This window comes from Eretmochelys imbricata, chromosome 6, assembly GCF_965152235.1.
Source record: "Eretmochelys imbricata isolate rEreImb1 chromosome 6, rEreImb1.hap1, whole genome shotgun sequence".
Lineage (NCBI taxonomy): Eukaryota > Metazoa > Chordata > Testudines > Cheloniidae > Eretmochelys > Eretmochelys imbricata.
In genome coordinates, this window is record NC_135577.1 from 11,667,274 (window position 1) to 11,688,821 (window position 21,548).

Sequence of the window (21,548 nt, forward strand, 5' to 3'; positions counted from 1 at the left end):
TGAATATCAACAGAGGGGAAATTACTTTTTGTAGTGACCCAGCTGGGTGTGTCCCTGCCTGTGGATGGCTGTGTAAGTGCAGTGTGTATCAGAGGTTTGTAGCTTGACATCAGCATCACAGTGTGAGAGACAGACCAAGCCGGTGGCTTTGGAGGACTCAGCGGTCCCATAGTCCAGATTGCACACTGGGGACCCTGTCAAAGGGGACTCCTTGCTTCAGCCCCCACATAGGGACCCTAACACTGGAGGTGTCATTTCAGAAAAACTCAGGGGGCTGGGGGTTGAACATTACAGGTGATAATATCCTGCAACGCAAGGTGGGGCAAAAAGTGGAGCAGATAGACCTATTAAAAGTTGCGGGGGGAGGGGGGTACCAAGGCCCGGGGGCGGGGTGGGGAGGAAATGTCTCCTTACGCCATAGCAAATGAGGCCCGACTCGCACATCTAGAGATCTGCACCCTGGCAAGCAGCCCAGGCAAAGCACAGACAGCCACCGACCACATTTCCTCCACTAGCCATCAGCCCCATGCCACAGCTCTGCCAGCCACAAGGGCCCAGCCTGGGCAGGGGCGTCCTCCCTCTCCAAAGCCCGTTCAGTCATTGGTGGCTCACTCAGGCCCCCAGCAAAGGGTCTGGCTCCCGAGGGCACTCTGGGAATAGAGAGAAGCAAGGGAGGCGACTGTGTTTGTGAGAACCCCAGAGACTCAGCATCCCAGGAAGTCACATGGGAATGCAGAGATAAGAGGAGGGAGAGCCAAGATGGATCCCTGAGAGCTGCAGGTATTGAGGCAGTTGTTGCTGCCAACACAACTTCTGCCTTCAGCTCGGCTTTGCCAAGACAACCTGAGGATTCTCTGATACAGGATTCCAGCTGAGTAATAAATGTGACGCTGAGTTGCTGCAGATACGGATTGCATTGTGCACGGCAGGTAACGAACCATGACAGCCCCTTGCCATCTTGTCATAGGTAGAAATCCGCCCAGCCTGGACCTCTTGGCTGCTCCCCAATACTGATAGGGACCCATGCAAGATCCCAGCCAGAGCATGATGAGCAAATCAGGCACAGAGCCTCCTAGGGCACACATGCCTCAGGGGACAGGGCTGGGGGAGACACAGAGCAGAGGAAAGCACAAAGCCAAGGAGAGGGGCCCAGATTGGGGGCTCCCAGCACAACCCTCAAATCAAAGCAATAGACAGAAACTGAAAGCTAGGAAGGAGCTGCTCTGTGGGAGCCCGGGGCTGGGACAGCAAGGGCTGTCGGTCGGGACTGAGGGGCACCAGCAGAACTGGTTTGCCCATGCCCCACTCTTGGCTGTGCTTGTGTTTCCTCAGAACTCTACTCCACTGGCCCCAGGAAATCGTTTCACCCCTCACTGCCCATGGAAGGAGCCCGATGGTGCCTTGCAATTGCAGGGACGTGGCTGCCACAGCTCCGGGCCAGGCACAGACTCTGTTAATGGTTCATTTGCTCAGGGATAAGAGGCTGGAGTAGCCCCAAGGGAGAGCAAGACGTGGCGGGGACAGGGCCACCAGCCACTGCCAGGCAGGGACCTCACTGCCCCCCAGGCACCCTGTCTGCCAAATTCTCCAGGGTTCCCCTTACCCCAGGTGAATGGGAGCTACTGGGACTCCCGAGTCCTGCACAGACCTGCCCTGGCATGGCTGGGGCCAGACACACAGACAGGGATTGCTACTGTAGGATCTTTGGTGAGTACAGAGACTGGCTTCTTATTGTAACCCTTCTGCCAGGCCAAGTTGATAGCAGCAAGGGCCGGGTTCAGTACACAGGGGCTCCCTCTCATCAAAGCAAATGCAAAACTGGCTCGAGCCCCCACCCAGTGACCTGGGAAAATCTTACACACCCCCTGGGCGCCTCAAAGAGGCAATACTTCCCCTCTCGCAAGCACAGAGTCTCGGTGTAGTAGAGAATCTTTAATAACATGAGGTAAACAACATCAGCATTAAATTGGGGAAAGACCACAATTAGTGTTCATTAACCAAACCATGAGCAAAGACCCACCCCAGAAAATTGGGCCACATCCTTTCCCTCGGGTTCTTGAGTCCCAGAACCCAAACGTCTGTCTCTTGAGTCCAGCAATCCACAAATCACCCAAAGTCCAAAAAGTCCAGCCCCAGAGTTCAAAAGTTCATCTGCAGAGTGTTACTCCCCAGTCTGGCTAAAATGTGCCTGTGTGTGGGGAAAACAGGTAAGGGGCACCTTACGTGCCCTGCAGCTGACTGCCCCACAGGGCTCTGCTCCACCACGACTGGCTCCGCTCTGCACAGCTCGCCTTCTCATGAACACACCGCTGTCTCACAAATGGCTCCACTCCACCACGACCAGCTCCACTCAGCTCGCCATCTCACAAACAGCTCCGCTCTGCACAGCTCTCCGTCTCACGAACACTCCACCAGCCTATCCACGAACAGCACCGCTGCACTCTAAATCTGCCGGCTCCCCCCTACTTGACACAGTGCTCAGTGATTTCAGCTCATAGTAGGGGGAGCCTTAGTGCTGGTGCACCATAAGACCAAAGTGAATGCAGTACAGTACCTGTAACAAGACTCTGAATAGACCCAAAATTAGCTCTGATAGTCCACAGTGGAGAAAAACAGAGGTGCAATTGGTGCATCAGGCCCTCACAGAGGAGCCCACACCACCAGGTACTAATACCTATCTCAAATCTCTCTCAAGTCACAGAGTTTTGGAACCCATGTCCCTTGCCTAGCGAGTGCTACTCAGTTGATGGTGAGTCCCTCCATCATAACAAAAGGCCAAGTACAGTTCCAAGCACAGTTCCCATAATCAGGGTAATAACAATTTATTCTTCCCGCCCCAATAACAGAGACACTGGGGATCCCACAGCAGCCAAAGTGACCATTTGGGCCAGGGTGGATGTGCCTATGCAAATGAGATCAGCCCCTGAAGTTCTTTTCCACAACTTGCCACACCTCACCACCAGATGTCAGGGTGGAGCCCATCCTGACTCTGCTTACATTATTGTAGGGTCTCTGGGGAGCACAGGGGCTGCACCCAGACTGCTTTATTGCAGGTTTGTTATTGCAGGGGTGGGAGGTTACACACACCCTGCCAGGTTCTGGGGTGACATGGGGGGATAGACACAGGTAACTGATGGGTTTCTCTCCTTCACCCACCCAGGTGCCCCCCACGCCACACCCGCTGGAATCTGCCAAGGGTCCGTCCCCATCAGAGATGCTGATCCTGAGCCGCTCCTCCAAGCTGAGGCTGCTGGAGGGGACACTGCGGAGGCACTTGCCTGAGACGCTGCCGGTGACATGGCTGTGCCTAACCCCACTGCCCGCGCCCCAGGGCCAGGACTCAACCCTCCTGCCCCTCCATGGGGCAGAGAGCAGGGGAAGGTCCCTCTGACTCCCCTGGGAGATGGGTTAGAGATCAGGCTGGAGAGGCAGGCCCCTCCCCCGCAGATGCTGGCTGCTCTCCCAGCCACCCGCTCCTCCCTCGTGCCTCCCAAAGTCCAAACCCAGCTCCAATTCCTGCTGCTCACCCAGTGTAGCCGGTGGGACCTCCCCAGCCAATCACAGGGCAAGTTGGCTCCATATCAGCCAATCACATCACAGGCAGGCCAGGCACCGTGTCAGCCAATCACTGCATGGGCGGCCTCCATGACAGCTAATCAGAGAGCTGGGTAGCTCTGCCTTCCTCCATAGCTCCATGCCCATCACATGACTCAAGTGTGTGGGGGGTCACCAGCCCCCTTGTCCTCCCCCACCCTCCCATGCCCAGGGTCTCCCCTGAGATACCAGCCCAGAGGCCACAAATCAGGGGTCAGACCCCAAAAGTGAGGATAGTAAACCTGGGGGGACAGGGGAAGAAGAGGCAGGCCCCCACAGCTTCCCCACTCATATGCCCTGCCCCACGTCTCCCCCCAACACTCACTCCCTCCACATACCTGCACCCTCCCTGACCCTCACACTGATCCCTAGTGTCACCCCACATGCCCCCACTCGTCCCCCAATCCTCTGTCCTTGCTGCTCCCCACATTCTCCTGCAACCCCCCAGTCTGTGCTTCCCAGAGCCTGGAGGAAGCCATTTTCCCTGGCCTTTGCCCCCTGAAATCATTGTGAGGTGGCAGTCATCTTGACTAAGGGCAGCCTGTGGTGTCAGCCCAATTGGCAAGGACGGCCATTTTTGAGAAGGGAAAAATACTCCCCAAAGGCACAGAATATCATGAGACTCTGAAACCCCCTGATAAATAATGGGAGGCTCCTGACAGAGTCACGAGAGCGGGAATTTCTGCCCCTCCACCAGCTCTGACCCCTGCCCCATGTCTTTGGCAGGTCCTCGGTGCCGTGATGACCATAAACCACGGGAACCCGGCTGGGTACGAGGTGCTGGTGGATTCGTGGCCCAAGTTCAAAGCTGTCCTTACCCGGCCACACAGAGAGGTGCCTCCCCTCAGCCATTGCGCTGCACCTGGGGGCCTGCGGGAATTGGGGGGTGGGGAGTAGGACATGGAGCCTTTCTCCTCTAGGCAGGGGCCAGCCTCGCTCGGAGGGGGAGAATTGGGATTTGAGGCCTTTTCCTTCTAGGGGGCCCCAAGGTGGGGGCCAGGCTGGCTCGGGGCAGGAAGGGGGGGTCGGTCGGCAGATCAGTCATTCCATTGGGAGTTCCCCACTCTGCTCCATGTCTCCACCAGCAAGTGGCATCGGACGTCTCCGATTTCTACACCAACATGTTGGGGACACTGAGGCATGGCCACTAGGTAACTCGAGGGGATGGAAGACCATGAGTGTCGACGAAGCCCCCTCGCACTAGGCCCAAGTGTCCTTCCCCCCCGCCCCCACCCCCCGGCCTGGAGGCACTTGCAACAGTTCTGCATACTAGGCCCAAGTGTCCTTGGCTCCCCCGCCTGGAGGCACTCGCAGCAGTTATGCTGAGGATCTGCAACAATATGTTGCAGAGTCAGACTGCCTGAAACTATGCAAGGCCAAACAGGGCAGATATGGAAGAACAATTCTGAATAAAGCAGCTTTATGTATGGTTTAACAAATGATACAGAGAACAAGGGAACTAGCTGGGAACTGGATTGACTGGCTATATGGATACTTAGGGCAGCTTGCTATTGGATAAGTATGCTGGAAAAAAGGATGTATAAAAGCCTGTGTAACTTCCTGCTCTGTGTGCAGGATTTGAGATTCTATTCTCCCTGTACCTTTTTGCAGCTGCAAATAAACTTTTCTGCTTCTCCACCCCGTTGTCATTATTGGGTGTAGCACACCGGGTAGCGAACCAACCCAAGCTGTTGTTTAGCCTCTTGGCACTGGGTGCCGGCAACAAACATGTATGCGGTGTTTTACCGGGACCTAGGCACCTACTGCTGGGCAACGCCGTCAACTGGAGCCAGGCCTTCTGGATCCACGGTAACATGGGCCCCACAGCACCAGGGAGAGCCCCACGGCGACTAAGCATAGATGTTCTGTCTGGGCCAAACCCCTGGATCCCGCCCTACAGTGCCAGCCCCGAAGCCCTCAGATCCCTCCAGTCTGCCAGCTGTATGGGGGACAGGAACATATGGGTTGCTCCTTCCAGGGCTGGGCTGGGGTCGGCTCAGCTGAGCACATCCTTTTCCCTAAGGGCTGGGGCCAGTAGGTTTGGAAACTCACACTCCTGCCCCTCCTGCCCCCTGTGCCAGGCTGGGCTCCCCACACATATGGGCACTTTTCTCACCACCATTCAGTCCCCATCCCCACTGCTCTCAGCTCGTCACTGCCCCCTGCAGGGCTCCAGGATGGGGTGTATGAAGCCTCCAGGGATATCTCCGAGGCTAAAGGGGTCCAGCTGGAAGAGTCCTGCTACTTCACTTACCTCCACTTGGATCCCAGGTCCATGCCTGAAATCCAGTCAGTGTCTGCTTGTGCCACAGGGCCCCTGGCCAGTGTGGCGCTGAGATGCCCAAGGTCTGGCTGGCTATTCCCCATGGAGGGCATGGGGCACTGGGGTCTTGTTGCCACCAGCAGAATCCCAGTGGGATTGGGTAGGGAACTCAACCTCACTCAGGGAACCTGCACGGACTGGGGAGCATAGCCATGGGGTGGATTCAGCCATGGGGAGGGAGATCCCTCTTCAGCTCCTGCACAGGGCCATCAGCTGTCAGCCTTGGCAGGGCTTGGGCACTGAGCAGCTGTGCTCCCCCCATCCCTGCACCACATCTCTCCTGGCCCAGGAACCTTCCCTGCCCACAGTCTGTTCAGACCTCAGCTCCTCACATAGGCGCCGACTTCTGCTTCTGCCAGTGGGTGCTCGATCCCCCTCTGCTCCCGGCCTTGCCCCTACTCCACACCTTCCATGACTCCCCGTCCCTGCCCCACCCCCTTCCACCCCTGCCCCAAAGTCCCTGCCCTAACTCCACCCCCTCCCTGCCCCAATTCTGACTCCTTCCCCAAATCCCTGCCCTGGCCCCGCCTCTTCCCTGCCTCCTACCCTGAGTGCACCACGTTCCCGCTCCTCCCCCTCCCTCCTGGAGCTTGCTATGCTGCCAAACAGCTGTTTGGCGGTGGGCGGGGATGGAAGCGCTGGGAGGTAGGCAGAGGAGCGGGGAAGTGGCGCGCTCGGGGGGGAAGGCAGAGGTGGGGGGGGAGGGAATCTTGGCTGCCGGTGGGTGCAGAGCACCCACTATTTTTTTCCTGTGGATGCTCCAGCCCTGGAGCACCCACGGAGTCAGCGTCTATGGCGCCTCACCCAGGAAGGGAAAGGCACCCCAGGGGCGTTTTGGGGGTGGGGGAATCTCTATCAGGAAGGGGAATGAGACACTCAGTTCAAACGAGACGGGACAATAGGCAGAGCTGCCCACTGTGTGGGTTAGTGGGGAAAGGCCCCATGTCCCATTTCTCCCCCACCCCCACCCAAACCAGACAGCTGCCCACTTCACTTGGCTCCAGCGTCCCCCTTTCCTGAATCCCATGAGTTTGGCTAGGTCTCACAGTGATCTTCATGGGAATCCCGCCCTGCCTGGGGGGAAAGCCCCTTCTGATTGGCTGCCTCTCAGAACTGCTGCAATAAGAGTTCCCTGTCCCTGCCCCTCCCCACAGTAATGTGACACCTTTCTCATGGAAGGGGAGAGAAGAGGGGGGAAGAGGCAGCAGGAATTTCTCAGCATCTCATGGTGACATCACTTCCACTCCCCATCCCTTCCTGGGAGCAATGGGACAAGATGGTACCTGGGCTCCCCCTGTCCCTGGGACACCCAACCTGGGAAGGGCAGAGGGGAGCCCGCTGCAGCTGCCATAGGGCTGGGAGGGGTGGAAGAACATCAGGAGGTACAGAGGGGAGGTTGGGAACAGAGCTGATGGTTCCCTGTACGGAGCAGGGTTACACGGGGGCGTGGCTACAATAGGGTGCTAACCAGCTTGATAGCCAAGCGGTTACACAAACTAGGCTATCCCAGCTACAGCCACGTGGCCCTAGACAACTACCCCACGCAGAGGCTGCAGGAGAGGTAGAGCTTCCAGTGCCAAACCAGCCTGTGCCACTTCGTCCTTCACAATGCAGCACTGAATAGAACCCCCATGTTAACCCCCAGCCCAGCACCAGACACAGCCCCTGCATAAGTCCCCAGCCCAGCCACCCAGGGGACCTGCCAGGCTGGGGCTAAGGGAAGCCAAGAGAGGAGGGTAGAGGAGTCTGGGGATCAGTGTTAGGCCCAATGGAACCAGTAACATCTTCCAGCTCCAGCCTTAAATGGGGTCTGCTACCCACAGCCTCACAGCACCATACGCAGCTTTACAGGGTCTGTCCTAGTCTCCCAAGCTCTATTACCTGCCCTCCTGGGTGGACCCCAGTCCCCCAACCCCATATCTGTAGCACCCCCAACCCAGTTCCACTTTCAGACACCGCAGCAAGAGCTCAGTGATATTCCAGCCAATCAAGTTACATGCTCACCCTCTTCCTGCTTCTGCTCTGCTCCTCCTCCCCCGCTTTCCCTGGAACAGCCTGCTCAACCTATTACCTCTCTAACTCCTCCACATTCAGTGTGTCACCATCCCCCCCACCCTGCCAGAGACATCTCCCCTGGATCTCCTTCTCTCCTGTTTCATAGATTCATAGATACTAAGGTCAGAAGGGACCATTATGATCATCTAGTCTGACCTCCTGCACAACGCAGGCCACAGAATCTCACCCACCCACTCCTGCGAAAAACCTCTCACCTATGGCTGAGCTATTGAAGGCCTCAAATCGTGGTTTAAAGACTTCAAGGAGCAGAGAATCCTCCAGCAAGTGACCCGTGCCCCATGCTACAGAGGAAGGCGAAAAACCTCCAGGGCCTCTTCCAAACTGCCCTGAAGGAAAATTCCTTCCCGACCCCAAATATGGCAATCAGCTAAACCCTGAGCATATGGGGCTTGTCACATCTCTCCCCATTGCAGTCTGCTCTCATCAGCTCTTTTCCCCGCTCCTGAACAATACAAGCCACAGCAGCTTTAAATGGGGCAGGAGAGGCTGGGCAATTGGTCCCCATTCAGCAACATCTCCTTGAGCCCAATGTGCTGGGCATGATGCTTCTAACCCATGATGTTCCACATGGATACTAACCAGTTCCTATGCCAAGGACTCCCTCAGTCTGTCTCAGTAACTCAAAGGTTAAATACCTCTCGGGGATGTTGATTATCTTCAAATCAAACTTCACTATCCCCAAGGACTCCTGGCCTGAGGTCACACTCAAAAGCAATCCAGACGTGTTAAATTCAGCACCACACAGCCAAGACACCCAAATCCCCTTAACTCCATCCACTGGCATTGACCAATAGCAGGAAGCGTTTCTGACTTTGTGATCCCAGCTGCGATTACACTGACTGTTGAAGACACCTTTGAGTATTTCCCCTTTGTGGCGGCACTCCCTGGTACAGCTGGGACCTTGTGGGCGAGGGGGACGGCAGAATTACAGCTAGGGCCATGCAACAGTTTCCCATTTTTCAACCCACTTTTCAAATGAAATTTTCCCAAAGGAGGTTCTGCTTGTTCCCAGAGTGTCGGCTTTGTGTCCAGACACTGAGGGCCTGAAAACCAAAGTGTTCTGGGTACGTAACCCGGTCTGCAGGGTGATGTCTGCAGCAACAAGGGTCCGGTCAAATATCTAGGGCTTCCTTTGGTAAACTAACCAATAGCACCAGTTGGAGCCATCCTACCAAATTTCTAGGATCACTGAATATTTTCCCTGGAGGGACTTTAAAAGGCAAACTGAGTGAGTATGAAACAAGAAGAGCTTTGTTCGAGGGGGCAGGGAAATCAGCACCCAACTGGGGAGAGCACAGCAATTACAACTCACCTATCTGTAGTTATGAATAATAAGTAAACACCCAGTCCTGCCCCTTAGTGTCCCCAGTTGTGTCCTCTGATTCAGTTCCCTGCCCACAACCACTGAACAGATGCCACTTCAGCAGTGGTTTCCTCCTCTGCTACGCTCCACTCACAGTTTGGTGTCAGCTGTTGGCCTCGTCGCAGAGCCTGGCATCAGACAGGCCTGTGTCCTACTATCCTTTGAGAAATGCCAGCTGGGCCAGCCCTCAGGCTCCACCACCCCACCCAGCTCTGGTGATTTCAGCCTCATTTGTGCGGGGTAAGAGAGGGCTGCCCGGGGCTCCCTCAGCCCTGCTGACACCCTCTGCCGCTTTGGCAAAGGGCCACCTCGGTGCTGCCTCCCAGTGAAGAGTTTTCTGACTTTGTAAAATCTGCCCCTCTGCTCCCCATGGCTCTTGCAGATCCACAGCGCAGTGATGGATAAACTGTGGGAACTTGGCCAAGAGTGAGCTGCTAGTGGATTAGTGGCTGGAGTTCTAAGCCATGCTGACCCAGCTGCACAGAGAGGTGCCACCCCTCAGCCACCACACTGCACCTGGGGGCTTAGCTGGCTCAGGGAGTGGGTAATGGGACACAAGGTTTTTTTCCCTCCAGGGGACCCCAGGGTGGGGGCCAGGCTGGCTTACGGGGGCAGGCAGATCAGTCATTCCAGTGGGAGTTCCCCCTTCTCGGTTCCGTATCTCCCCTGGCCGGCGGCATCAGCTGACTCTAATTTCTACACCAACATGTTCCTGGCATTCTACAGAGGACAGTGCTGGGCAGCATGGTCACTATCAACTGGGGCCAGGCCTTCTGTATCCACAGTAATGTTGGGGTGCCTCGTCTTGAGCCCCACAGCCACTGCATGTCCCCCCACCGTCTGGGGCCTAACCCCAGCAGCCCCAGACAGTCCCATCCCCTGAGTCTCCAGGCCCTCCCCAGATGCTTCCGTATGCCCCATGGGGTCAGGCTGCTGGGCTGGGATTGGCTCACTTGATGCAGGCCCCCTTTCGTGAGACCTGCATGCTGGTGGATTGGCTTGGTCCCCTCTCCTCCCTACATGCCAGTCTGGGCCCCCCACAGCCACGTTCCCCATTCAGGGCTTCCACTGCTCAGGGTCTGTTGCCACCCCCTGAAGGGCCCCAGGACAGGGTGTCTGAGGGACATTGCTGGGGCCAATGCGGTGCAGCTGGAGGCATCCAACCACTTCAACTACCTCCACCCGATCCCAGCACCATGCCTGAGATCTGGTCAATGCCGGCCTGGGGGTGGGCACAGTGGTTGCACAGCTTCACTGGAAAGCAGCTGGCCCCGCTCCTCACCCTGCCTGCGCCCCAGGCCAATGGCAGCATCCCACTGGGATTGACACTGCCTACACAGCCTGCTCTCTGGCTGCTCAGGGACCCTGCAGGCACTAGAGAGCTCAGGCACGGGGTGTTTGGGGTGGGGGTGTGACATTACACTCCATATTCTTTATGAAAATATACTTATGATATGGATATGACATAACTGAGATGCTTTATGCAAGATGGTTCAGGTGAGATATTATTGGAAAGGTTATGATTTACTGAATGTGATTATCCAATTTGTAAGCCTGTATCATTTCTGTATCTGAACTTAGGAATATTGACTATGTATCTGTATTTCAAATGTTTTACTTCGGTTGTCACCCCCAACCAGCCCTTCAGGTACAACAATGGAAAAGCCAGACAGGGCTAATGTCCCATTAGCAAAGACAATGGACTGTGAAAGAGCTTAGTCTTCCTCTGGATGCTCCAAACAGCCTACGAGTAATGGCTGCCACAGCCCTGCAGAGACATGGGTCTGAGTCATCTGGTACTGGACCCACCCCTTGGAATGCCAGTGTTCTTCCACTGCGAGACAAAGGGTTCCCACCATACACAAGAGATATATAAGGCAGGGGAGTGATATGATCATGGTTCTCCTCTGCCTCCCCACCCAAAGAGACACTGAAAAACACCTGGAAACAAGAATTGAACTTAGGGGAGAAGGGTTGAACCCAGGTTGGGAGGGCGTCCAGTCTGTGAGTGGAAATACCTGAAGTCTCAAGCTGCAGGCCAGTGCAGCTGCCTTTCTAGACTTTCTATAATCTACCTGTGACAATAGTTAGGGTGAGAAATTAGATTTTATAGCCTGTTTCTTTAGTGAATCAAATTTAGTTTGTGTGTTTTGTTTTATTTGCTTAGTAATCTGCTTTGTTCTGTTTGCTACCCCTTTAACCACTTAAAATCTGCCTGTTATAGTTAATAAAATTTGCTTTGTTTATTATTAAACCCAGTTTCTGTAATTTCTAACTGGGGGCAGGGAGGGGAAGAAGTTGTGCATATGTTCTACCACATTGAGGGAGGGGGCAAATTTATGAGCTTGCATTGTATAGATTTCTCTACAGAGAAAAGACAATATACCTTTGGGTCTGCACTCCAAGGGAGGTGGATACCTGAGTGCTGGGACAAATCCCTTAAGCTGAGGCTTTCCAGAGCTGATCTCAGTGTCTGTCTTGTTCTGTAGTTGGGTATGGCCCTGCCTCTGGGTGTGCTGGAGGAGGCTTACTAGCCTGGCTCAGCAAGACAGGTAAAAAGGGGGCCCATGCTGGCAGAACAGGTGATCTCAGTGGTGTCCCCGCACATCAGGTGGCATCCCAAAGGGGGGCAACCCTTCTCAGGGGATCCTGATTCAGCCCCCACATAGGTTGTCATTTCAGAAAATCCTGAGAGGGACGGGGAGCAAAGCTGTGTTTGAACATTACAGGCAATCCTGTATCCTGAAAAGGTAGGTGAGGCAAAAAATGGAGCAGATAGACCCATGGAGGGAGGGCAAGACAAGGTCTAGGGGGGCAATGGCCCCTCTTGCTCCATAGCAAGTGATGCCCCTGCCCAACAGCTGCCCAACCCACAGCTCTGGAGATCTGCACCCTGGCAAGCAGCCCAGGCAGAGCATGGACAGCTACCGGCCATGCTTCCTCCACCGGCCATCTGTCCCGTGCCACGACTCCGCCAGCCACCTGGGCCCCAGGGGCAGGGGCATCTTCCCTCCCCAAAAGCCTGTTCAGTCATTGGCCACTCACTCAGGACCCCAGTGAAGGGTCTGGCTCCAGGGTCACTCTGGGAATGGGGAGAAGCTTCCCTGAGGAAAGAAATACCCCCTCTGAGAGCCACCGAGCAGGGACATGACACAGCGCTGCTCCCACCTGTGTTAGTGGGGAAAGGCCCCATGCTCCCCACTTCCCTGAGCCAGCTAGTCCCTCCCTCCCCTGGATTTAGCCTGTCCCCCTCTGCTTCCCCAGGCTGGACTCTGCCATGAGGTTCTCGTCCCTGGACGACTCTCACGCCGACCTGCTGAACATGAAGTGGCCCTATGCGGGGAATCATAGAATCATAGAGTATCAGGGTTGGAAGGGACCTCAGGAGGTCATCTAGTCCAACCCCCTGCTCAAAGCAGGACCAATCCACGACTAAATCATCCCAGCCAGGGCTTTGTCAAGCCTGACCTTAAAAACTTCTAGGGAAGAAGATTCCACCACCTCCCTAGGTAATGCATTCCAGTGTTTCACCACCCTCCGAGTGAAAAAGTTTTTCCTAATATCCAACCTAAATCTCCCCCACACAGCAACTTGAGACCATTACTCCTTGTTCTGTCATCTGCTACCACTGAGAACAGTCTAGCGCCATCCTCTTTGGAACCCCCTTTCAGGTAGTTGAAAGCAGCTATCAAATCCCCCCTCCAGCTCCATCTTGTTGACGTAATTTTCCACCCACAGTAAGAACAATGGGATGCCCTCCACATGGTAAAAGCTAAAAAAAGGCCATGGAAACACCTCCAATTTGTCTTGAATCCTGCTTCTTACCTCTGCAGGAACTTTGCTACAAACTGAAGCTCTGAACAAAGGACTGAATGACCCATCTAAGCTGTGGATGTACTCCAGAGACTTGACCTAAGCCAGCAGTTTATTCCATCACTACTACAAGCCTGAACCAAGAACTTTGCCATGACTGTATGTAATTGATTCCTTTAACCAATTTTAACTCTCACCTTTCTTTCTTTTTATGAATAAACCTTTAGATTTTAGATACTAGAGGATAGGCACCAGTGTGATTTTGGGGTAAGATCTAAATTATATATTGAACTGGGTGTGTGGTTGGTCCTGTGGGATCAGAAGAACCTATTATTTGATGAGACTGGCTCTAAAGAACCACTCATCTCTGAATCCAGTGTTATTGATGGTGATATAAAAATTGGAATGCCTGAGGAAACTGTCTTTATGTTTTTTTGTTAGCCAGTGTGGTGAAATCACAGGAGTTTACTTTTGTGGCCGGTTTGGTATTGTGATGGATTCGGTCACAGAGACCCTCTTGGGATTGTCTCCTGATGTGCTGGGATTACCTCTGAGCCCGTTTTCCCGGCCAGCTTGGGACTCCAGAACCCCACCTTGTTGAGCCAGTCATGCTAGCCTGCTGCAACACAGACCCAGGTCTGGTCCATGCCCCCAAAGCTGCACTTTAAGCAAAAACTGCTCAGCAGGTCACATCACCAACTCCCAGACACCCAGCTCCCAATGGGATCCAAACTCCAAATAAATCCGTTTTACTCTGTATAAAGCTTATACAGGGTAAACTCATAAATTGTCCACCCTCTATAACACTGATAGAGAGATATGCACAGCTGTTTGCTCCCCCAAGTATTAATCGTTTTGTCCGGGTTAATAAAATCACTTTTGTTTATTAATTAAGTATAAAAAGTAGGATTTAAGTGGTTTCAAGTAATAACAGACAGAACAAAGTAAGTCACCAAGCAAAATAAAGCAAAAACACACAAGTCTAAGCCTAATACATTAAGAAACTGATTACAGGTAAAACCTCACCCTCAGAGATGTTCCAATAAGCTTCTTTCACAGACTAGACTCCTTCCTAGTCTGGGCCCAAGCCTTTCCCCTGGTACAGTCCTTGTTCGTTTCAGCAGACATCTTAGGTGGAAACTAGGGGTTTTCTCATGACTGGAACCTCCTTTGTACTGTTCCACCCCCTTTTATAGTTTTGGCACAAGGCGGGAATCATTTGTCTCTCTGGGTCCCCACCCCTCCTAATAAATGAAAAAGCACCAGCTTTAAGATGGATTCCAGTATAAGGTGACAACAGTGTGCCCTTGTTGCCAAGAAGGCCAATGGCATTTTGGGATGTATATGTAGGGGCATTGCCAGCAGATCGAGGGACGTGATCGTTCCCCTCTATTCGACCGTGGTGAGGCCTCATCTGGAGTACTTTGTCCAGTTTTGGGCCCCACACGACAAGAAGGATGTGGAAAAATTGGAAAACGTCCAGCGGAGGGCAAAAAAAATGATTAGGGGACTGGAACACATGACTTATGAGGAGAGGCTGAGGGAACTGGGATTGTTTAGTCTGCAGAAGAGAAGAATGAGGGGGGATTTGATAGCTGCTTTCAACTACCTGAAAGAGAGTTCCAAACAGGATGGATCTAGACTGTTCTCAGTGGTAGCTAATGATAGAACGAGGAGTAATGGTCTCAAGTTGCAGTGGGGGAGGTTTAGGTTGGATATTAGGAAAAACTTTTTTCACTCGGAGGGTGGTGAAACACTGGAATGCGTTACCTAGGGAGGTGGTGGAATCTCCTTCCTTAGATATTTTTAAGGTCAGGCTTGACAAAGCCCTGGCTGGGATGATTTAGTTGGGGATTGGTCCTGCTTTGAGCAGGGGGTTGGACTAGATGACCTCCTGAGGTCCCTTCCAACCCTGATAATCTATGATTCTATGATTCTATGACATGTTCACATCTCCAGTGAGACCCCAGCCTCCATTCTTCCAGGGCTAGCCTGCAGGTACCCAGGAAGGTCTGCAAGTAAACAGAGCCCTTTACAACCAATAGTCCTAGTCAATGGGAGCCTTCAAGATTCTAAACCACCATTAATGGCACACACTTGCATAATTACAATAGGACCTCAGAGTTATACTTCATATTTCTAAGTATCAGAGGGGTTGCCGTGTTAGTCCGTATCCACAAAAACAACAAGGAGTCCAGTGGCACCTTAAAGACTAACGGATTTATTTGGGCATAAGCAAGCCTTTGTGGGTAAAAAACATCTGAAGAAGTGGGGTTTTTACCCACAAAAGCTTATGCCCAAATAAACCTGTTGGTCTTTAAGGAGCCACCGGACTCCTTGTTCTTTTCATATTTCTAGCTTCAGATACAAGAATGATACATGCATACAAATAGGAGGAATATATTCAGTAGGTTATAACCTTTGTTATGATACCTTACAAGGGACCTTTTGCATAACACATATTTCAGTTACATCATATTTACCCTCATAAGCATATTTCCATAAAACATATGGAGTGCAAAGTCACACCCTGCTCCTGAACTTACTGCCAGAGACTTGTACACTGTCCATGGTGGAGGCAGTATACATAAAATTCGTCTTTTCTGGACAGGGCATCTGCTACCCAGTTGTCTCTTCCTGTAATGTACATAATTTCCACGTCAAATTCCTGCAGGACCAGGCTCGAGCGTAGCAGTTTGGAATTTGTGACCCCTCCCTTGAGGGCATCAGAAAGCGTGTCTTGGAGGGAACTCCAGGAAGGTGGGGGAGAAGTTTTTTGAAGAGGATGGGAAACGGTATAGGGAGTCCCCTATAGGGAAGAACCGAGGCCCCTGCCAACCCTATAAGCCAGGGATCTGAAACTCAAATCACCATGAGGGCCGCATGATGACTAGTACATTGGCCCGAGGGCCGCATCACTGAAACCTTTTCATACAACAATACAAAAGTATAGTCAAAAATGAAAAAAAATGAAGAGTAATACAGTATGCTATTAAAAGTCAACGTATTAACTTTTTAAAAACTGTAATGTGAAGAGGGGTTTTAACAAAATGTAAACACTCAGTAATGCACCTCACTCAAATGACAAAACATGCATTTACTTTTAGAATTACTTTGGTTAAAGCCCCCCCCGCCGCCCCTGGCCCTGCCCCCACTCCATCCCTTCCATGAGGCCCCACCCCTCTTCCCGCCCCTACCCCATCCCCATTCCAACCCCTTCCCCAAATCCCCGCCCCGTCCCCACCTCTTCTTCCCCTCCTCCCCTGAGCACACTGCATCCCCCCTCCTCCCCCGTCCCTCCTGGAAAGTCCTAAGTTTGGCAGCGGGAAGCACTGGGAGGTAGGCGGAGGAGCTAGGACGTGGCGCGCTCGGGGTGGGGAGGGGAGGGCGGGGAGCTTGGCTGCTGGTGGAGTCGGCGCCTGTGGCGGGCCGCAGGAAATAATTCAACGGGCCGGCCGCGTGTTTGAGACCTCTGCTAGAGGCAGTTGGTTGTACCCAGTCAACCCGGGGAGGAATTAGTGCTGTAGCGCATGATAGTCCCTTTGCTGGTCACTTCGTGGTACAAAGGACTCATGACAGGCTGAGGAGGAATTGCTACTGGCCAGGGATACAGAATGATGTGAGGGATTATTGTAGGACTTGTGCTGTGTGTCAAGAGAGGAAGAAACCGGTGGGACCCCAGAAGGCTCTGCTGCATCCCTTTCCTGTCATACAGGAGGCATTCCAAAGGGTGACAATGGACATAGTGGGTCCTATGCCGTGCCCCACTCAGAGGGGGAACAAATATATTTTAGTGGTGATGGATTTCGCCACTCGGTATCCCGAGGCAACTGTGCTGTCTAACATAGAGGCTGAAATGGCAGCAAGAGCCCTGCTCACCATATTCAGCAGAGTGGGCTTCCCTAAGGAGATTTTGTCTGATCGGGGGGCAAATTTTACGTCGCAGTTCTTCAATGAGTTATGGAAGGTGTGTGGGTGGAGTGAGACAGCTTAAGACGGCCCCTTACCACCCCCAGGCCAATGAGCTGGTGGAAAGGTTCAATGGGACCCTAAAATCCATGCTGGGGATGTCTGCCAAGAAAAGGGGCCAAAGTGGGCAGACTATTTATGAGTTTACCCTGTACAAGCTTTATACAGAGTAAAACAGATTTATTTAGGGTTTGGATCCCATTGGGAACTGGGTGTCTGGGTGCTGAAGAGGGGTGACCTGCTGAGCAGTTTTTGGTTAAAGTCTGCAGCTTTGGGGGTTGGACCAGATCTGGGTCTGTGTTGCAGCAGGCTAGTGTGTCTGGCTCAACAAGGCAGGGTTCTGGAGTCCCAAGCTGGCCGGGAAAATGGGCTCAGAGGTAATTCCAGCACATCAGGTGACAGTCCCAAGGGGGTCTCTGTGACCAAACCTGTCACAGTTATATCTTATAAAAGAATAACAACCAGGTTTGGGTTGTGTTTGCCCTATTTCTCAGCAGTTCATCCTGAATTTGGCATCCTCAGTTGTGATCCACGAAGGCACGGTTACGGTGTGGGCTCCACATGCTGTTGTGCGGAGTGGTAACAGCACCTGCAGAGGTTTGCTGCTGGTCACTAAGATTACAAGGCATTATGAGAGACAGCCCAGGCTGGAGAGAGCTCAGGGGGGCACAGCGGTCCCACAGTCCCAGGCTACACTCCGGGGATCCTGTCACACCATGGCGCATGGCTGCAACCCTGCCCCAGCATCGTAGGCGCGGCTACATGCAGGTGCTCAGCACCATGAGAGCCAAGCAGATGCATGAGGCTGCCCCATCTTTGGCCCTGTGCAACCTCCCCATACAGAGGCTACAGGAGAGCCAGGGCTTCCAGCGCCAGCCCAGCCTGTGCCATCATTATCCACACCCCAGAGCCAGTGATGGCTCTCGTCTGAGCCCCCTGACCCAGCACCAGCTACCACCTCTTACCTAAGTCCCCTTCCCCAGCAACCTCCATGGGGCAGGGCTGAGGGCCAACAGGGTGGCCAGGAAAATCCAGCGTTCCACATTGGGCCCAATGGAACTAGAAACATCTCCCGTCTCTCCAGCACCTCTCTGTAACAGAGCACATACCAGCCTCAGGGGTGGGGCCCTACCAAATTCATGCTCCATTTTGGTCAGTTTCACAGTTTTAGGATTTTTTAAATTGTAATTTTCACAGTTTCAGATGTTGTAAATCTGAAGTTTCATGGTGTCGACCCCGTGGGTGTCCTGACCCAAAAGGGGGTTAGGAGGGGTGCGGTATTGCCACCGGAGCTCTGAAGGCAGCACTGTCACCAGCAGCAGTGTAGGACTAAGGGTGGCAATCCTGGGACCCCCCCTACAATAGCCAGATTTCATGGGGGAGACCAGATTTCATGGTTGTGAAGTTGGTAGGACTCTACCCATGGGGCCAACCGCTGCAGCCCCATAACCAGCCTCCTTGGATGGAACTTGCCCATAGCCCTATAGACATAGCACCCCGCATCCCAGATCCCCTTTGCTGTCCCCTTCTTTAGCTTTCAGACTTCCTAGCCACTGTAGCAATCTCCCATCCAATGAAGCTACATGCCAACCACAGCTCCCAGGCCCCATGTAGCTCAAAGCAGGGGCATTACAGTATCAAGGAGGTTGAAGGCTGAAAGTTCAAAGCCAACCCTTGGCAGAAATCAGAGAAGGAACCATGCCTACTGCTATAACCAGCCTCTGCCAAAGGGGTTCTTAATCTTATTATTTGGGGGCGTGGGGAAAATGTAATTGCAGGATACCAGAAGATTCAGAAGGTGCTTAAAATAGTTCATATAAATAAATGACCTCTGTGAATGCTTGCTGGGAGGGGAAATAGAGATAGAGGAGTTTGGGGCTTCAGCAAAGGGAGGAGGATTATGGGGAGGTCAGAGGGGTTGGGGGTTCAGGTGAGGGGGTGGGATATTGGGACAGGTGATATGGTGGTGGGAGGGAGGGTGAGTGGGTGTCAGTCAGCCCATATTCTTCCCTCCCATATGTGCCCTGGGATGGGGAGGACCTTTCCCTCTGGGGGTGTCTGAGCCCTACCTCTCTGCCCCTCTCACATGAGCCAGAATCTGGGGGGCCCTCCCCCTTTAGGAGGCTCTGAGCCGCTTTCCCTGCCCCTGTGCATCCACTGTGATCTGTGGGGGCTGTCGCTCTCAGGGTCTCTGAGCCCTTTGTGTGTGCCAGGATCTGGGGTCCCTGCCCCTTTTTGGGGTGTCTGACCCCATTCCTTGCCTCCCCTCATGTGTGCTGGGATCTGGGGGGGGCCCTGTGCCACTTCGATGGGCTGAGTCCTTCTCCTTGCCTCCCCTGCCCTTCTAGACAGTAGCTGAGCTCCTTCTCCTGCCCCCACACCACTAGATTGGGGCAAGGAACTAAGCATGGACAGGCTTGGTGTATAGCAAGGGCTCCCAAGCACTGACTGAGAGAGGAGGGCTGAGAACACCACCGAGATGAATGGAGCCATTGGCCCAGGCTGTATTATCTCAATGGGTGCTCTCCTTCAGCTGTTACCATCACACTGAGATCCATAGGCCCCATGATAGCAAAGCAGCTGCTGCTGGTTAATTTCATACAATTTTACAGCTGAGCACCAGGTTGGCTACGATTAAAATTAAGATTTTTGTTTCAAAGCAGATTACTCTAGGTGCTCTAAATTCCTCATGCTTACTTGGATTGTCTTGAAATTTGGGATGCCTCCTGGGGGTACGACGTAGGGTTAGTGACCCACATTTGAGATCATTTGATCAAGGGGTTCCTGAACTCCAAAAACAACTTTTCTTCAAGTTCACAGCTTCTACCAGTGGTTGTTTTGCACCACTGCCTTCAAAAATGCTGATGGCTTAATGGGATTGGAAGGTGAGGGTGAGCTGGAAATGCTGGTGGGGGGCAGGGAATACTAAATGTTGCAGGGTATGCTGGAGAGGGGGAAGGAGAGAGACACACCAGTCTTTTTACACATGTAACAAATAACCGCCACATTTTTGGGTCATAGACCAACTACACACTCCAAACGTTACAAAGCACAAGCATTATCACTAATTCACTGTTACGTAGCGTGTGTGGGGAGCGGGGAAGAAATGCCCCGATACACCCATAATACACTTACTCATGCTCTGTCATTGCACTGTACTGAACAGGGGCTTCAACTACGTGAAGAGGGTTCCAAAGAGGATGGATCTAGACTGTTCTCAGTGGCGGCAGATGACAGAACAAGGAGTAATGGTCTCAAGTTGCAGTGGAGGAGGTCTAGGTTTGATATTAGGAAAAACTGTTTCACTAGGAGGGTGGTGAAGCACTGGAATGGGTTCCCTAGGGTGGAATCTCCAGGTTCTGAAGGGCCAGTGTGACAAAGCCTTGGCTGGGATGATTTAGTTCGGGTTGGTCCAGCTTTGAGCAGGGGGTTGGACTAGATGACCTCCAAGGTCTCTTCCAAACCTAATCTTCTATGATTCTGTGATTCCCTACACTTGCCCAGCACACAAATGCTAAGGGCGAGTTTAGACTACAAAGGCAGATCAAGCCAGGGAAAAATCCTCACCCTGGAGCGAAGTTGTCACACCGACCCAACTCCCTGTGCAGACAGCGCTAGGACAGCAGAAGAACTGTTGCTACAGCGTTTTCAGTGTAGACACGGACTGAGCCTGCTCTACATCACATCTGTTCAATTTTACAACCCCTTCAACCTCGTCCCCTTCGGGTACATGATGCCGTCTAACACTACAATGTCTTTTACCTTTCATTCGTGCCCACCTCACTGATGACAGTCCCCCAGGCAGGAAGACCCTATGCCCCGTTAGTGACACAACGTGCACAACCCAGTGCTGTAATGAGGTGAAATGGATCTCTCGGGGTACCCGGGCACCTTTCCTTTGATCACAGACCTGGGGGAGGAAGAGGGGCTCACCTTCACCGAGGGGAACAGCCCTCAAAAGCACTTTGTCTCTGCCAAGCTGCTCCAGCTAACCCCTCTCCCATTCAGTACAGCGACACATAATGTGCGGAGGACAGCTGGAGCCCAGGGGCTCTTGGCAGCTCCAGGGGCAGAGATAAGAACCATGGGCAGGCACCTTAACTCCTCATTGCTTGGTTTTCAGATGTGAGAATTTTGCTTCGCTCGACATTCTGGAAGGGCGTGGTGAACCTCTGGGCAACATTAACTCCGTGGACTTAGCACAGACCGCCTGGCACACAAGGGAGCAGGAGATGTGGACACAGCTCTGCTACAGCTTGGAACAAAGTCACAGGGTGCGAAGGAGGCGGCTGTCTTTGTGAGAACCCCAGAGACTCAGCATCCCAGGAAGTCACCCGGGAACGCAGAGACAAAAGGAGGGAGAGACAAGACAGATCCCAGAGAGCTGGGGGTATTGAGGCAGTTGTTGCT

At 53.1% G+C, this 21,548-nt stretch overlaps 1 pseudogene; it reads left to right on the top strand.

Annotated features, from left to right (window-relative positions):
* Positions 1-3,214: 3,214 nt before the first annotated feature.
* On the top strand, positions 3,215-21,439 carry LOC144266097 (glycine-N-acyltransferase-like protein 3; annotated as a pseudogene).
* The last annotated feature ends 109 nt before the right edge of the window (positions 21,440-21,548 follow it).